Source organism: Rattus rattus, chromosome 1 (genome assembly GCF_011064425.1).
Source record: "Rattus rattus isolate New Zealand chromosome 1, Rrattus_CSIRO_v1, whole genome shotgun sequence".
Lineage (NCBI taxonomy): Eukaryota > Metazoa > Chordata > Mammalia > Rodentia > Muridae > Rattus > Rattus rattus.
The window spans coordinates 210,344,987-210,363,072 of record NC_046154.1 but is presented as its reverse complement, the minus strand read 5'-3'; positions in this window follow the sequence as shown (position 1 = coordinate 210,363,072).

The following is an 18,086-nucleotide window of genomic DNA, read 5'->3' as shown; positions in this document are numbered from 1 at the left end:
AGAGCTGGCGGAAGCAGGAGAGGGCATCTCCTGGATAGTTATGAACTGCCGTGTGGATGCCGGTAATCAAACCCAAGTCCTTTAGAAGGACAGCTCTTAACTGCTGAGTCATCATCTCTCCAGCTCCAGCATAGGTGCACAGAAAAGCCAGCGGAGAGGCGGAGCTCCGGTGAGGCGGAGCTCTGGTGGGGCGGAGCTCCGGTGGGGCGGAGCTCCGGAAGGCGGTCCCTACACTGGAGCTAATGATCTTGTCTTATTCTCTCCCCTGTGCCTGGAGCCTGGCACTCTGGCCCTTCCTTCAAAAATGTGGCCCAGAAGACACCTGTATAGACCTCACCCAGGAAACTGTTAAAAACAAAATCTGTACAGGTTCCTCAGCGCCACTCTACTCCGTCCATCAGAAAAAAACGTTCAAGTTTGAAGTTCGCCACCCGCTCCCCTAAAACCCGCTAAAACATCACACTCAACATCTCAACATCCAAGTCACCTTTCCACTCCCAACTCCCATCCAACAGACTTCTACCTCACATCAGTAATCGAATGGGTACCAGTTCAGTGGACAAAGTCTTTGTCTCTAAGACAGGCTTAAAACCTCCTTCCCTTCCCAGTGCCTTCCTGTGTGTTTCTCATTAGACATTCTTTTTATTTTCGGGGGCGGGGGGGAGGGGTTGTTTGTTTTCTTTTTTCAGTGGCTCATCCTGCTTTGGTAAAACCCCACTGAACAAATCCAAACCTTAGGAGAATCTGCTCTTTACAGCTGCGGATGTCCCTAGTGAACATTTTAACTGCATTTCTTCACCATGGCGTCATCCTTGAGAACTGTGCTTTCAGGTTACAGCCTGTTTGTATCGCAAACACTGGAAGAAAAAAAAAATCCCACAGAGAGATGAAACAGCAAGAAATGAAGGTGGCTGTTTTCCACAAATACTCATGTTTCCGTCTCCAAAACCACGTGCCCTCATGTGACCTGCACAAAGGTCAGTCGCTGGTACTGTCCAGACCTGCCACGCCCACTGGCATTGACAAGCCTGCACAGAGGCCAGAAGGGAACAGGGAAAAAGAAGAGGCCTCTCTGAGCTCCTACCCTTCTCTCCACCTTCCTGTTTTTGTGCCCTTTGCTTTTCTTTCTCTAAAACATTCAAAGCGCTGCGGATGAACTGTACACTGTTCCCGGCCCAGGAGACACAGCCACTAAAAAGCCACACAGGGTCACATAATAAGACAAACACAGGGTCCAGCTTGAGGAACCTATGCTCGGGCAGGCAGGCAGGCAGGCAGTCTACCTCCATGGAGAATTAGCTGAGTCACTTCAAAGTGTAAGTACTGTGTTGGAGAATCGTCCTGTAATCAGAGAGTGGACACAGGTTTCCCTCACCAACTGAAGTCAAGGTCCAGAGGAGAATGCTACTGACACAGGCAGGCTGGTGGGCGAGGAAGGGATCATCAGCCCAGGTGTGGGAGTTTCTGACTGACCTGGGCGTGGATGATTCTCCACCCTAACTCTCCCCTATCGGTGCTGACAGCTCACAGGACCCCTACCCCGCTGAGTGGCGAGCAATGGCTCACTTTCCCCTGGTTCTTTCTTTTTCAGCAGCATTGATTGTTCTTAGGGCCCGGGTAGATACTCGGGATCCAGGAAGGGTTTACGCTCATTTTTGTGGCCAGTTCTCGGGCAGGAAACCATTCATCTCCAGCAGCTGCACCTTCCCTTTGCCCAGAACCAGCCAGGTGCCAGAGGCCAATCCACCATAACTGTGCGTGCAGGTCCGGGGCAGGCCGCGTCTTGCCGATGGCCTCATCCCAGCTGGTGGAGGCGAGGAACCGATGTTCCCACAGGCCGGTGTCTGTGTTCTTCCCTCTTGCTCCAAATAAAGCCAGCTGCTTTGCTGACTGGACCACGATTTCTTTTCCTGAACATCCCAGACATATTCTGGAGGTTTCTGCTTGTGAGCAAGAGTCACAGGAAGCACGATTTGTTTGTTCAATAGGACGTTAGCCTGTGTTTCATAAAAACGATTTGAAAAGGAGAACCGGCCGGAGAGCAGCCTTTGGCTTTTCCCAGGAGGCCCTGCGCTCACCTTCGGTCCACGGGCTCCCCATCTGCTTAGGTACTTTGATTTATGTTGGCTGAGATCCAGAACGGCTGATTTGGTTTATTTTAAGGAGTTTTATTTTAAGAAACTTTTGACATTTGAGAATTTAATTGGAACAATCTGTACCCAGAAAAAAATTTTAATGCACTCTAGGATTAAAAGATGTAGCTCTGAGGATGTAAGGTTTTAGAAGAAAAACAAAATAGGAGAAGAGCAGACCTCCATTCCTGGCTGGTATTTGTGCTTCAAGAGTTTGTTCAAGACATGTCACACAAGGCCTTCGTCTGGGACTTCTGCCCACAATAAGAATTGTGAGAATGGGGCTGGCAGTGTGGCTCAGTGGTAGAGCACGCCTAGGTACACAGGTCCTAGGTCTCGATCCTTAACACTAGACAACAAAATGGCTGCTACTAATAATATTCTAACCTTCCAGCACATTCCTCATACTCTACTGGGGAACTCTCTCCCACAGGCCAGTCACACAGACATCAAGGGCATTTCTTGACATTCAGATGGCTTTCCTTGTGCGGCCAGGCCTATCCTCGAATGGTTTACAGCAATCTGCCACATCCCCTTGACCGATTGCCAACATGTTCTGATGTTGAGAGCCTGTAAGGAAACTACATTGGCTCAGAGTTCCTCCGCCTAAGAACAAAGTCCCAACCAGAAGTGCAAGAACCTGGTGGGATTTGGAATGCCCAGGAAGGTCCAGCCTTAAAGACTGGCCTGCATCTCCATGGGTGCTCAAATCAGACTTGACAGTATTCAGTGAGTTGGAGTAGAGCCATGATCTTGGAGATCACTGTGGAGTAGTCAAAGCTTGTAGCCGCCTCCAGGAGGGGAAGAGGGAGGGAGAAGCCAGTCCCGCAGACAGCTGGTAGGAAGAAATGGAGGAGAGTCTGGCTACAAGCAGCAAACCATGCCCCAGCTTCTCTCACACATTCTGCCTTTGCGGCTGCAAATTGCCACGCCCGTGAGGACCAGTGTTCGGGCTCCGCAAATCTGCCCTAGGTCCATTATTCAGTTACTTCCACAGCCACACTGCCATTCTCCATTCGCCCAGGCGCCATCTTGGAACTGTTGTCCACCTTATTTTTCTGCCAGAACAGTGAATAACTGGGTGTTCATTCCAACGTTTTCAACCTCTCTGAACCTGTTTCATCACCTTGAACATCCACTGCTCATTGACTTTGTAGAAAGCCCTAAATGTCAGCAGTTTGAGTTGTATTTGAGAAGCGAATTAGGAGAAAAAATGGTGTTGATTCTTTGTGAGTGCCTATGTGTCAACTTTCACTGGAGTTACATTGAAGTTTCAGACTGAACAGACTCTCCCTTCCTCTGTCACTGTTCTCCCCAATTTACATCTTTTTTTTTTTTTTTTTCGGAGCTGAGGACCGAACCCAGGGCCTTGAGCTTGCTAGGCAAGTGCTCTACCACTGAGCTAAATCCCTAACCCCTCCCAATTTACATCTTATTTGAGGCAAATTAGACTCTCTTCTTACTTGAGCAAGTCTGAGTTCTCTCTCTCAAGAACTGGCTTTGGGTCTTCTCCTCATTCTATCTAGAACATTCCATTCCCAACGCCCCTCTGGGCTGGAATGCCGCCCCCAGACTGTGAGGTCCATAGCTGCTCTCCAGCAGAAGAAATTCTGATTTATGCTGTTCTACAATGCCCACCACTCTCACCATCACTGATTCAAGTTAGCAACTTGACATTGACTCGGTCACACAGTTTCTAAAGGGTTAACTGTCTTTCGTAGAGAATAGCGCACAAAGCCTATAGAACCACCACACAAATGTTCCTTCCTAGGTGTTTCCAATGTGAGGTACCCTTTCTTCCTTTGAACTTCGTTTGCACTTCCTTGCAAAAAAAAAAAATGGTCTGCATTCTGCCATGAATATAAACGCTATTATCACCCCACCTGCAATGCTTAACTTTCCCAGGGCATGAACTGTGTCTTACCATCTATGGATTCACACAGGTTCCTACAGCAACAGTTTTCATATTTGCTGTTATTAGTCTAATGGTGAAGATTATCACCCAGGTCGGACATCCAGTTGTGCTGCGGATACAATGACATCATGTATACACAATATGTCCCAGAGTGCTTGGACCACCAGCAAGGCTCAATTAGTGATGGCTACTACTACTAACTGTACATTCCATGGTTGGGAACAAAAGGATCCAGCTTTAAAGCTCTAACTGTGATTCTCCATGACGCTGTCTACCCCACCCGACACACATTTTATAACCACCAGGGGAATGTTTATGAATCCTAAGGCCAGGGCCAATACCTTTGTCGGTTTCTCCAAGTGACTCCATTTTGCACCCAGCTATTCTATAACACTTTCAGAAGAAAGGAACAAGAGAAAGGCAGCAGAGGCAAGAGCATCAGGAAGGAAACTGCAGCTCAATGGGTGTAGAGGCTCCTGTAAGAATCTTGTTCATAAGCAGGTTCGTGCCAGGTGTCGCTCCTAATGCCTGGGAACCCAGCACTCGGGAGGCAGAGGTCAGTAGATCTCTGTGAGTTTGATCTACTGTGTTGATCAGCCTGATCTACATCATGAGGTCCACCTTAATGAGGATACATGTGATACTCTGTCTCTAATTAATTAATTAAAACAATATCAACCTAAGCAGGTACAGTAAGCAGGAGAAAGCTCGCTTTCAGGGTTACTGTATCTGGATCCTCTTGGGTGGAGTCACCTGGGAGGGACGGGATGACATTGAATATTACAGTAGGGCAGAGAGACATAACTCAGTCAGCAAACTTTTGTCAAAGGACTTCTTCAGGTCAGCAGAATTTCAGAGACATTTACATTTAGCCCTCGAGAGGATTAGAAAGTTGCTGGCAGTGAGTGTCACTGTGTTTACCTAATCCTTTTGTTCTACGGGCATGGTGTGGTAGCAAAACGCTTGAGCAATAACACTCTCGCTGGTTCTCGCTCTCATGAAATAGTTCTGGTCCTGAGAATGAACTTGCTCTGAGTAAAGACAACGACTTATGACTGCCTTCAAGAACCGGGTGTTTCGTTCTTAGTAGATTTATAAAACTAGAGTGGCATGAGATCTGACCGGTCAGTCCAAAGTGACACAAGGTGATGTTAAATACAAAGTAAAGGTCCCTCTTCTGACAGTTCTGTACACTTCATCTCTAATGGATGGTGAGTACGGTGTTTTAGTGTGCATCCCCCTGACAGGAAGTTCTAGATGCACTGTCTGAAAAAGAAGGCGATTCTGCTCTAAAGAGCTTTGCTCCTCTTGTGAGAATCATACAGGATGACACTTTGTCTTGGAAGAGAGCTATTGAAGGCTAGGGTTCAGCTCAGTGGTAGAGTGCTTGCCTCACACAAAGAGGTCCTGAACATGGTGACATTGGAAATGAGAAAAGAAGGTAGGAGGGGAAGAAGTTAGGAGGAGAGAAGAGGCAGGTATGTTGGCATGACTATGATCCCAGAGCCCAGGAGCTAGAGGAAGGAGCACAGTGAGGGCCCAGAGTCCTTCAGCTTTGACTGTACCCTCATGCTATTGAACGTTTAAAGTTCTGAGGCCAGACCATGAGAACCCCAAGGAAACCAATAAAAGGGCCTGGAAGGATAGCACGGTCTCTAAGGGCCAAGGCTCACACTGCTAAATGTCAAGGCTTTGGTTCTCAGCACCCACATCATCAAAGCCCGGGTCTCCATCTCCTTTGTTAGGGATTGGAGAGATGGCTCAGCGTTTAAGAGCATTGGCTGCTCTTGCAAGACAAGGGATCATTCTCAGCACCCACACATGGACACTCAGAAGCATCTGCAACATCTGCAACATCTGTTCTGTCACAGTCCTTCAATGAGTGTGGGGAAAGAGTAAGCAAAGCTAGGTTATATTTAGAGGCTGCTTCTCCAGTTAATGTACTGGACATGTCAAGGGCCCCTCTCTGTTAATTTCCTTTGATGTCTCATTACAAATGAGTCTCTAGCTGTGTGGATGTTTTGAAGTATTGAAGGAAATGTGAGTGAAGGGGAATTGGCCAGAGGGAGTCTGCTGGACAACACCATGCTTTCTCCCCTCTCTGCTCAGTGTGGATTTTCTTATGGAAACTTTGAGTTGTCTTTAAAATAAACATTTTTATCTGTAAATTATATCCAAAAATATTGTCATCACATAGCATATCATTAAAGTATGTGGACTTTTTAAACTCCAATTGAAATGAACTTTTAAAAGAAATACTGGTTAGGGCCTTGTATTTTAGATCAAGGTTTCTCTATCATAAATTCTTCACTATGTGAGCTCATCACATGTGTTCCCACATGATTCATGGCCTCTGCAACACGACTCCTTTCTAATGCTTTTCCTCCGTTCTAATATTATAAATTATAGAAAGCATATATGAGCACACCCAGCACTTGTATAACAAATTTGTTCCTGGTGATCATTAAGAGGGGTCACTAGCTATGGTTAGGATTCACATCTATGAATCAAAACATAGGCAGGACACCACTGGGTGCTGCTTAGTGGTACAGTGCTTGCCTACAAAGGATTGCAGCTTCCATTTGATTCTCAGAGGGATGCAAACCGAGATGGGAATGTCTCATATTCTCATTGTCTTGAAAGATGAGGAGGAAATGAGAATCTCCCTAAGTTCTCTGAAGTCCTGGCCCTTCCCCCCAAACATCGGTCTACTGAAGACCGGCCGTGGGAAGAGGAGGATAAACCAAAGTCTAGTGTGGTGTTAAAGGTGGGAAGACAGGGGAGAGTACTGCTCTTGCCTGTTTGTGTGGGAGAGAGGCTGCAGATAGGTCTGCTTCTTTGAATGCCCGAATCAGCAAGCACTCTTTGGAAGACTCATTAGTCTTACATACCGGTGAGAAAAGCACCAAATACCCTAAAAGAGCAAATGTGCTGTCGTTTTAACACTGGAAATCAACACATAGAAAACCGACAGATATGATAAAAGACATCAGGAAGCAATCATCATCATCGTCGTCATCATTGTCATCATCATCATCATCATCATCCTTTCTATCCCTCCTCCCCTCCCTGCCCCTCCCCCACATCTCTGTCCCCTCATTCACCACTCTTCAGAAAAGGGCAGGCCTCCCATGGGCATCAACCAAACATGGCAGATCAAGTAAGACTAGGCACCTCTCCTCATATTAAGGCTAGACAAGGCAACCCAGTGTGAGCAAAAGATCCCAAATGGCAATGGAGTCAGAACACTCCCTGCTCCCACTGTTAGGAGTCCCACAAGAAGTCCAAGCTACACGACTGTAACATATGTGCAAAGGGCCTAGGTCAGACCCATGCAGGCTCCCTGGTTGGCACTTCAGTCTCTATAATCACTTATGGACCCAGGTTAGTTGATTCTGTGGGTTTTCTTGTGGTGTCCTTGACCCCTCTGGCTCCTACAATCCTCCTCCCCTTCTTCTGCAGGATTCCCCAAGCCCACCTAATGTTTGGCTGTGGGTCTCTGCATCTGTTCCCATCAGTTGCTGATGAAGCCTCTCTGATGACAGTTATGCGAGGCCCCAGTCTACGAGTGCAGCACAATATCAGTATGAACTGTTTAATTGACTTTTATTTTTTTAATTTTTTAATTTTTTGCCAGTCATGTTTGCTTCTTTCCCAGGTCTCTGGGCTATCCAGTCTCTGGTTTCTGGCCCTCCAGGAAGTGTTGGGGTGGGCTCCCTCTTGTGGCATGGGTCTCACGCTAGAGCAGTCATTGGTTGGCCACTCCCACAATTTCTGTGCCACCTTTACCCCAGCACAAGTCTGTAGGCAGGGCAAATTGTAGGTCAAAAGTTATGTGGCTGGGCTGGTATCCTAATCCCTCCACTGGAAATCTGAAGCAGAAATTGTAACTTCAGAAGATCTGGCATCATGTCATTTCTACAGGAAGTAAAAGTAGGTTATTGTATTAGTTGGTTTCTGTAACTTTAAGGGAGAAGCTGTTCCTTTCGTATTACAGTAGGAGGGGACAATCTTACAGCAGGAGGGCATAGTCTTACAGTAGGAGGGAACACAGTCTTACAGCAGGAGAGGACACAGTCTTATAGCAGGATGGGACACAATCTTACAGCAGGAGAGGACACAGTCTTATAGCAGGAGTGGATAGTCTTACAACTGGAGGGAACAGTCTTACAGCAGGATGGGACATAGTCTTACAGTAGGAGGGAACACAGTCTTACAGCAGGAGGGGTCACAGTCTTACAGTAGGAGGGACAGTCTTACAGTCACAGTTACAGCAGGAGGGAACACAGTCTTACAGTAGGATGGGACATAGTCTTACAGTAGGAAGGGACACAGTCTTACAGTAGGATGGGACATAGTCTTACAGTAGGAGGGGACACAGTCTTACAGTAGGATGGGACATAGTCTTACAGTAGGAGGGAACACAGTCCATTGCGTGAAGCAGGAACGAGATGAGCTGGCTGGTCACACTGTAACCACAGTTGGAAAGAAGAGGGATGAATGTTTCTGCCCAGCCGGCTTTTTTCCTTTGTACTGAATCTGAGACCCCAGCCCATAGAACCATGCCTTCCACATTTACGCAGTTCTTCCCACCCGATTAACCTAATCAGGCAGTCCTTCACAAGCATGTCCCTCATACACATGTCTAGAGATTTGACCTGGATTCTAGATCTTGTCAAACTGACAGCTAATATAAACCACCACAAGTGTTCAATGCTTACGGGCGAAAGAAAAATTGGAGTTATCAATTAACACTAGGTTCAACTTTATATAACAAACAGCTTTGGCTTAGACCAGACAAAGCTCTCTTTCAATAATTTACCCTGTAAAATATTAACCTAGAGGTGGTAAGCAAGTGCACACGTCAGGCAACTAGACCCCAGCATCCTGAGTTTCTACTTCACAGTTTAGGGTGTTGCTTTGGATCTGCCCAAGAGGGAAGGAAGCTGGGTAGTCTTTTCTCAGAGTTTCTCAGCAGCAAACGGGCTTCATTCCTATTACTTTAGGCATGATCGAGTGTAATTGAATACATATTCATATTCATGTATGCGTGAAATCTCGAGAAATACAATATCTACAACAGGTGGCTGTGAGCCTAGGTAAAACTTGGCATTTCTCTTACAAATGAGGAGAGAACAGGTATCAACAGGTAAGGGATTCAGGGGTCTCTTCCACGCCTGACTGATGCTGGACCCCAGGGTTGAGAGAATACATGACTAAGCTAAAGAATTTAGGGCTGGTATTTACCAAGTTCCTTAGTAATCTCATGTGTGAAACAGGAATCCCATGTGACACATGGTGTTATAAAAATCACTAGAAATGAATGAACTGTCTTTTGTCCAAGCCATAGGAGTTAACCACTTGGCTAAAATGTCTATTGATATAATTAGAAAATCAAACACACCCATGGTGAAAGCAAAATGGTTGGGGGACATCCAAGGAATTCTCATCTATCTCCTTTCCCGATATAGGAACCCCTGCCTCGGTGAGTCTGACAGACGGCCCCTCTGTCTTGAGCTAAAGCATTTATAAAGTAAGGTATTTTGCAGTTTCCAGGATGGACAGCACCAACTGTCAAGATAGCTCATCTGCATGGCGATCTGAGACTGCCTTTTCTTCACAGCAGTCCTTCAACTAATGGGAGGGAGCTTTTCTATCCCCCTTACTTACCTCTTCAAGCTACACATACCTACTAGTTGCAACTAGCACGGTCTGGATTGCTTTCCCTACTTTAATCTTTTTCAGACTTGGTTGACTACGACTCACCCCCAAAATAAGTTCATCCTATACATGACCCGTGTGTGTATTCACCCATAAACTACAGCAAAGCTTCAGTACCACTCATTAGATACGGGTTCGACACTATTGAATCCACACCTTTCTCAACTTGGTCACATCCTGTTCTGCATGGTGGTTTCTCTCTCTTCTTCCCTTTCCTATTTTTGTTTTATCCTGCTTGATATCCACCACTCTGGATGTGTCACTTATTCTTGGTGACAACCCGTAGTTTGAATATGCGTGCTCCCTAAGCACTCTGGTTGTGAATGTCCTCAGGAGGTAGCACACTGATGCCAAGGCTGAAGCCAAGTGAACAAAAGGTTTTCCACTTCCTAAGCCCAGAGCTTGGGATCTTTACCTTTAAGGTGGTCTGCGTGTGCTGGATTTTAGAGTCTTACCAGACATTGCAGACCGAGCAACTTAAACTACAGCATTTTCTCTGTATGCACGGTACCCAGGTCAGCCATCTCCCGAGTGCTTATGTAATTTGATTTTTCCAAACCCAGAGCTCTAACTCACCCTCACTTCACATCTGTTTAAATTCCTTTTTTTTCAATGTGAATTTGTTTTTGGATAATTATTTTGTTATCCGTCTTCCCACAATTGATTAAGTAAGTATGCGACTTAGTTTTTGTTAACGTGATACAAACTAGAGTAATCTGGGAAGAGGGAGTCTCAGGAGAGGGATTGCTTCAATGACACTGAACCAAGGGCATATCTAGGGGGTATTTTCTTGACTGATGATTGATGTGAGAGGGCTAAGCCCACTGTGGGTGGGGCCATCCCTGGATAGGCGATCCCGGGGTGTTTAAGAAAGCAACTGAGAGACCTGTGGGGAGCAAACCATTAACCAGCCCCCCTTCCATGGCCTCAACATGTCCAGCCTCAAGGTTCCTGCTTTGAGCTCCTGTCTTGGCTTCCTTTGATGATAGATCGCAATCTGTAAACTGAAGTAACCCCTTTCCTCCCCAAGTTGGTTTTGGTCATGGTGTTTTATTGCAACAACAGAAAAGCCAACTAGAACAGAAAGTATTTAATAAGGCAGAGACCTAGATGAGAATATAAAAGTCCTCGGAGGCTGACTTTGAGTTTTTCACAGAGTTTGTGATCAGTCTCCATCATGGCCCATCACATGGTTAGAGTTGAATATTAACTCAACTGGTGAAGATCAGAACCTTGTGGACTACACTACTAAGGCCTAGGACAGCCCCCACCAGACTCTGGAACCCAGGAAACAGAGGTCCCTTGCAGCATTGTCCTCTGGCTGGAAAGGTGGGTCAGGCCGAAGGGACACGCTCTGGTTCTGTCTACAGGCATTTGTCATTGCTGACACTAAAGAAAACAAATCAAACACCCATGAAATTGAATCCTATACTATACTGCAGGGAAGCAGAGAGGCACGGCACAGCTTGGGAAGTTTCCTCTCATGGGTCCCCACCCTCAAAGGCATCTCTATTCTGGAGTAGGCCACCCTTGATCTAATTAGACACTAAGCCTTAAGTGTTGCTAAGTGTCTTATGTGGCTGCCTTTTCCTGGGGAGACAGGACACATTCCTCTATTCACTGCTGAGAAGAAGCTCATGAGTGACCAATTAAGTAACAATTAGACCAGTGGCCAACTTGGTGAGGCAGAGCGTTTGTTAGGGTTGCTTACAAGGAACGAGGGGTGACTCAAAAGCTGGATCACCAGAAAGCCCTCCCCAGTAATGGTCACAAAATACCAGGAAAACTCAAAGAGTTGCAACCCTGGAACTCTCTGCACAGCTTGCAGACAGCTTCACCCTCAAAAACAAAACAAAACAAAAACAAACAAACAAAAAACTGAGACTCTCTGCTCTTGGGCTGATTAAGAGTCTCCTCCCCCACAGTTGTTTACTCTGTTTAAACTGTTGGGAAGGGGCCTTGAGAATGGTCCAAGTTTCTGTTCTCTAAGACATGTGACCTTGTGTTAACCTTGGGAGACTTATGAAACTCCTTCCCTCCCTCCTTGGGGGATGCTTCAACTGGAGGAAAGTGCCATGCAACAGTGTTGGGGACAAAGAGAAGAATAGTTCAGGGAACCCCAAGGTGACAAAGACAGTGCAGGTAGAGACCAGGAACTGGGGCCAGCATACGGCTGTGGAAAGGCAGCTCCAGAGAGCTTAGGGATGGCTTGAGGGCAGGATCTCCTTTCTCACTGGGTCAGTGGAGGATTAAAGCTGTTGTCCAGAGTGAAAAAAAAAGGAGAGAAAAGATGGAGTTAGCAAGAAAAAAAAAGTTTTCTTATATATTTCTTGGATTATGTTGTTCGTGTGTGTGTGTGTGTGTGTGTGTGTGTGTGTGTGTGTGTGTGTGTGTGTGTAAATGAAAATTTCTGGGAAGAAGCCGTATCTGCAAGGCTGATTACCACTGCAGTGAGGTGGAGCTGTTGGAAGTTGCAGGTCCAGAGATTAATCACCTTATCTTAGAGGTACTTTGAGCTCCTGAATAGCCATTCCATGTCCACCTCTGTGTTCGAACTTGTAACTTATAACTAGTAAATAAAACCTTTTGGAATCTACTAATTTAGCAAACCACTAGTCTCTAACAACCCAAAGCTAAGTCATCAGAGAGCATCCGAGGCCTACGGAGCATTTCCTCATCCTCTCTGATGTGCCTACCAACATATTTTAAGCCTGCTTTGATTTATACCTTATGGTACTAGAGAGCATCATGAAACTGTTCCCACACGGGAACATGGAAGCTAGAGTGGCCTAGGGTGACTGGGTTCCATGGTCCCAGGCCATGGCCACTCAAATCTGGCTCTAGAATAAACTCTTACTTTCTTTTGAGAGTTTTGTGTTTTGCATCAACAAGGTGGTGGTGTGGAAAGTGTGGTGTGTGTTACGTGTATGTTTGTGATACTTAACACCAGTGTGCAGGTACACATGCCTACATGTAGAAACCACAGCAAGATGTCAGGTATCTTTGTGATCCTCCTTCTTATTGCTTTGAGATAGGAAAGGTTTCCTGAACTAGACTCCAGTGGTTCTAGTTACAGAACTAGACGAGTGGTTCTAAACCTTCCTAATGCTGTGACCCTTTAATGCAGCTCCTCATGCTGTGGTGACCACCAACCAAAATTGTTTTTGTTGCTACTTTGTAACTGTAATTTTGCTACTGTCGTGAATCTTGATATAAATGCCTGGTATGCAGGATATCTGATACTCTGCCCCTGTGAAAGAAACAGTGTTCAATCCCCCAGAGGTTGCCCTCCACAGGTTGAGGAACGCTGACCAGAAGCCCACCTTTTCAGATGGGAAGGATTTTCTAATTGCTCTTCAAACCAAATTCCAGACTCAAACCAACAAGCAGTATTTTTTTCCTTTGATTCTTCTCTTCATTTTCTTTTGTAAGCCAGCAGGTATTTTGTTTTGTTTTAAATTATTCATTGGGATTGCATTCTTTGGGGCTTAATGCTTAGGTTTAAAAGACGTGTTTTCAGGATGAGCTCTCCCTCACCGCTGCTCCACAGCTCTGCTCTCTGAGACAGCCATGTGACCACATGCACAGGCGAGCAGCATGTAGACACAGCTGTGCACATACAGGTATGCACAGCTGCACACGCCTGTCTTCTTTTCTTTTCTTTTTTTTCTTAGTCAAATGGCCAAACAATTGCAGGTAGACAATTGTCTTAGTTAGCGTTTCATTCCTGTGAAGAGAGACCATGACCAAGGCAACTCTTAATGAGACAAACATTTAATTGGGGCTGGCTTACAGTTTCAGAGGTTCAGTCCATTATCATCATGGTGGGAAGCATGGCACATCCAGGCAGACTTGGTACTGGAGAAGAAGCTAAGAGTTCTACACCTTGATCTTAAGGCAGCTAGGAGAAGACTGTCTTCTGCACTGAGCAGAGCCTGAACATAGGACCTCAAAGCCCACCCCAGCAGTGATATTACTTCCTCCAACAAGGCCACACCTACTAACAGTGCCACTTCCCATGGGCCAAGCATATTCAACCACCACAATAAATAGCATTGGGTCTTATCTTTTATAGAATTCTCAGAATTAAAACCCAAAGGAATAAAACACTTTGTGTGTTTGTGTGTGTGTGTGTGTGTGTGTGTGTGTGTGTAAAAGCAAAGAAGCTGACCTTTAAGAGGTAAGAAAAGTAAGACAGTATATAAGATGGCAAAGACATAAAGGAGTATGTGTTTGTGTGTATCTGTGTGTGTCTGTGCATGTGTGTCCGTGTCTGTGCCTGTGTTTCTGTGTCTGTGCATGTGTGTCTATGTCTATGTGTCTGTGTGTATGTCTGTATGTGTCTGTGTGTGTCTATGTGTGTCTGTGTGTGTCTATGTATGTCTGTGTGTGTCTTTGTGTATGTTCATCTGTATGTCTGTGTGTGTCTGTGTGTGTGTCTATATGTGTCTGAATGTGTCTGTGTGTGTCTATGTGTGTCTGTGTGTATCTGTGCATGTTTGTGTGTGTGTGTGTGTGTGTGTGTGTGTGTGTGTGTGTGTACTTATTCCAAGTTTAACCATTAAGAGAAAAAAATCAACCAAGAATCCATAGGGGAAATACACATAGAAGAATATTGCCTCCTTTTCTAGCTGTTTACTAAAATCTTTGAATGATTCAAGAGAAAGTAGCTGCAATCTTTTGCTGTCACATGAAAGAAACACAAAAGAACACTGGGGAGAGCTATGCTTTGCACTTAAAACATTACGCAATCCTGAGAATTCAAGAAGCTACAGGAGACTACACAGCCTTCAAAAAGACTAACACTCTGGACTATCAACAAGGCCATCTAATCTTCTCTTTTATATTATCAAATTGATGTGCAAACTCGAGAAAGAAGGTTCAGGCTGAAATGAATAGAAGGCACAGTTAAATGAGTAACTGGATGATTAAAGTGTCCTCCATGGTGCAAGATTAAGTCTTACTGAATTGGTCGGTGAAGAACAATTTGCTTTAGTGACTCTTATATTTGAATATGGACTGTGCTTTTCCAGAAACTAAGAAAGCAATTGTCATGTTGCTTATAAAACAAACAGCTTGGGCTCCCAGAAGGGTAATTATAAACCAGCAGACCCAGAATGAATTAGTCCTGGAGAAGCCATTTCCATTCTACCCTGAAGCATTTCTTGAGAATAATAGAAGGAAAATTTCTTTTCCATGAATATGTGTCCTTGTCAAAATGTGTCAGTGGCATTGGAAAATAAATTAATTACATTTTGGACCTGACAAACCTTCAACCAAAAATAGTATTACCTGGCTGGGCGTGGTGGTGCATGCCTTAAATTCCAGTACTCAGGAGACAAAGACAGATGGATCACTGTGTATTTGAGGCCATCCTGCTCTATATAGTGAGATCCAAGCCAGCAAAAGCTACATAGTGAATGAGCTACATACATCAAAAAACCATGATGATGGTGGTGGTGGTGGTGGTGGTGATGACAACGCCAATGATATCACCCATCTTTTATAAATAAATGTTCATCTCAGTCATCCCAACTGACCCCTGAGTGGCTTTGTGAGTTTCCACACATATCAGAGCCACGTTAGGAAGAATTCCACCTTGTTACACACAAAATCAAGTGTTAGAACCTCAAACAGTGATGCCACCACAGGAATCCCAGAAACATTGTCAGCAGCAGCTTACGTTACTGCAGTGCTTCCCAGCTTATCTTGAAGAAGGCAAGTTTGTGCTGACAGTAGAGTCCCGGGAGAGTACCTGTAAATCCACACCATTACTGCGGATCAAATCCTACAGACTCTTTGCAGAGGAAATGCAGCCTTCTAGGGTTGGGAGCCATGAGAGGAAGCAAATGCAAGGCTGGAAACTGATTTTCAAGTTAGTTGTTTCCTCTGCTGACCTTAATTGTATATAAGAATATTACCTTGAAATAACCGTGGATGGCACCTTTGGAGAGTCAGCTTATCCCCTGCTCCTTTAAGAGTTTGCTTTCCTCTGCAGCTTATATAATAGAAAATCAATCAAAGAGCAAAGCTAAAGACTGGGAGCATTATCTTGTATATGGATACCTGATTCTCTTCCCCCGTGTGGCAGAATAGCATTCTAGTTTTGACTGAGTTCAAGTTCTAAATGATTATTCTCAGTAACATTTTCCCAGGTAGACCAGAAGACCAAACTAGAAAAAGCCTAATTTTTGTTTGGTTGGTTGGTTTTTAGGTCAAAATAACTCATAAGAGCATTCTTTTATGTTTTAGTGGCGAAAGACTTTCCTGTTTTCTCCCATCTCTCTTTCCTATATCCTTACCCCCAAGCATTGAAACCTGGCCTTCCCCCAGGATACCTAGGCATTCAGAGCTCTAAGCAGTTTTCCAGGAAGTTCACTTCTGCATCCTTTAACCAACTCTTCCAGGCAGTCAGGCAAGCAGCCCTGTAGGGAGTTGGCCCAGGTTCCAGCCTTCCTCTTTGATGTCAGTAAACTCCCTCCAGCCAGATCTAGCTCCTTCCAATCAAACCTGGAACAGGGGGTAGCAGGGTCTACCGACCTTGAGCATATTCTCCCGAAAGGAGGCTGCCCGGTTTCCTTCTCCCTTCTCCGGATGTGGAACTCAGGGGTGGTGTGACTTGAAAAGTCTCTGGGAGGGATGTGACCCAGATGGTCCTCAAGTCCTCAGAAGGGCCATCCTTTATTCCAATTTATCCTCGTGTACTTTAAGGTGTTGGAGCCCTAACGAGAGAACGTCTCTTTGGGCTTCATTAGTGAAAGGAGTTGTGCATTTCCAGAGCCAGCAGTTTCTTTGTCTGAGAACTGTGAACTGTGTCCTCCAGCGCGGCGCCATCTTACTGCTATCATTTTCTGACACTCTCTCTCTCTCTCTCTCTCTCACACACACACACACACACACACACACACACACACACACACACACTCTACAAGAGACTCACTCTAGCCTGGCTCCTCTTTTTTTTTTCCAACTTTTTATTAGTTGGTTTTTGATGGTTTTCTTGCTTGCTCTGTTTTGTCCTTTGGCCATCTCTACATCTGTTTAAGGAAGTAATGCAATATAACTAAAATCAAATGAATTCTAAAAGCATGTACCTAAAGCTGTTCGCTTTTCCCTCTTTTTTCTTTTTATCAGTTTTCTCTTAACCACATATAGATTCCAAGGTCATCCTTCTGATTATGCTAATGCCTTCAGCTACAAATATTTGTTATAATTAAATTATAAACTAGAGGGTAGAAATAATAGGGCTGCAGTAAGAACGGAGGGCCTGGACTGAGAGTTTCATTTTCAGCTCTCAAGTGTACTTGGTGTCTGACCTTGGGCAGGGCCTTTCTCTCTGGATCTCAACTTCCTTGTTTATAAAATGAAGGGGTTGGACCAGGTCACCTCTAAAATCCCTCCAGCTCTGAAATTCATTGACTCTTTGACCCATTGTGGGCGCTTAATAAATAACAAGCACGCTTCCAGAGAGCCTCGGGAATGCGTTGACTTAGACACCTCCGTCAGCAAATATTTACTTAGTGTCCATGCGGAATGTGGTTGCAGTGTGGGACGAATCAGATCCAAGTGGGAAACGTAGCACTCGCTCACCTGACCCCGCTTCAGCTTCAGCCAAGGTTCCGGAAGATCATTAAAAGCTAAAAGCTCTCCGACAGAAGGAATGGCAGGCACAGAGCAGGAAGTGCCACTAGAGAGGAAAGGGTCTCACTCCCTTACTCACAGAAATAAATCGCAGAAGGAAGGGAGAGGGGAGTTGTTTTGTTTTTCATTTTGTTTGTTTGTTTTTGCAAGTTAGTGAATCAATGTTTGATTTCACACTCTACAAATCAAAAGTAATCTATTTAAGAACATGGATGAGACCCAACATGATGATACAAGCCTTTAATCCCAGCCCTTGGAGGCAACATACAGGTTCTGTGGGCTCTAGGCCAGCCTGCTCTACACAGTGAGTACCAGGCTAGCCAGGTCTACATAGTGAGACCTTGACTTTAAATCATAACCTGGAGAAGGTACTGATGTGCAGTCAGTGATAGTCTTAGCATGTACACAGCCTTGGGGTCAGCCTCTAGAGTCCTTGCTCAAATAAGGAGATTCTGTGTCATTTCCATCAAAGCACTACTGTTGGGCTTATTATAGTTTCTTTTTAAAACTAATTATTGGTGCTGGATGTGTAGCTCATCCATAGAGCCTTTGCCCAGTAGGAAAAGGGGCCTGGGTCAGTTCCCAGCACAATAAAAATATATATAGTTTATATTTTGTGGTAAAGGGATTGTGTAGTATGTCAGAGACAGTGGGTTGATCCTCAGTACCACATAGAT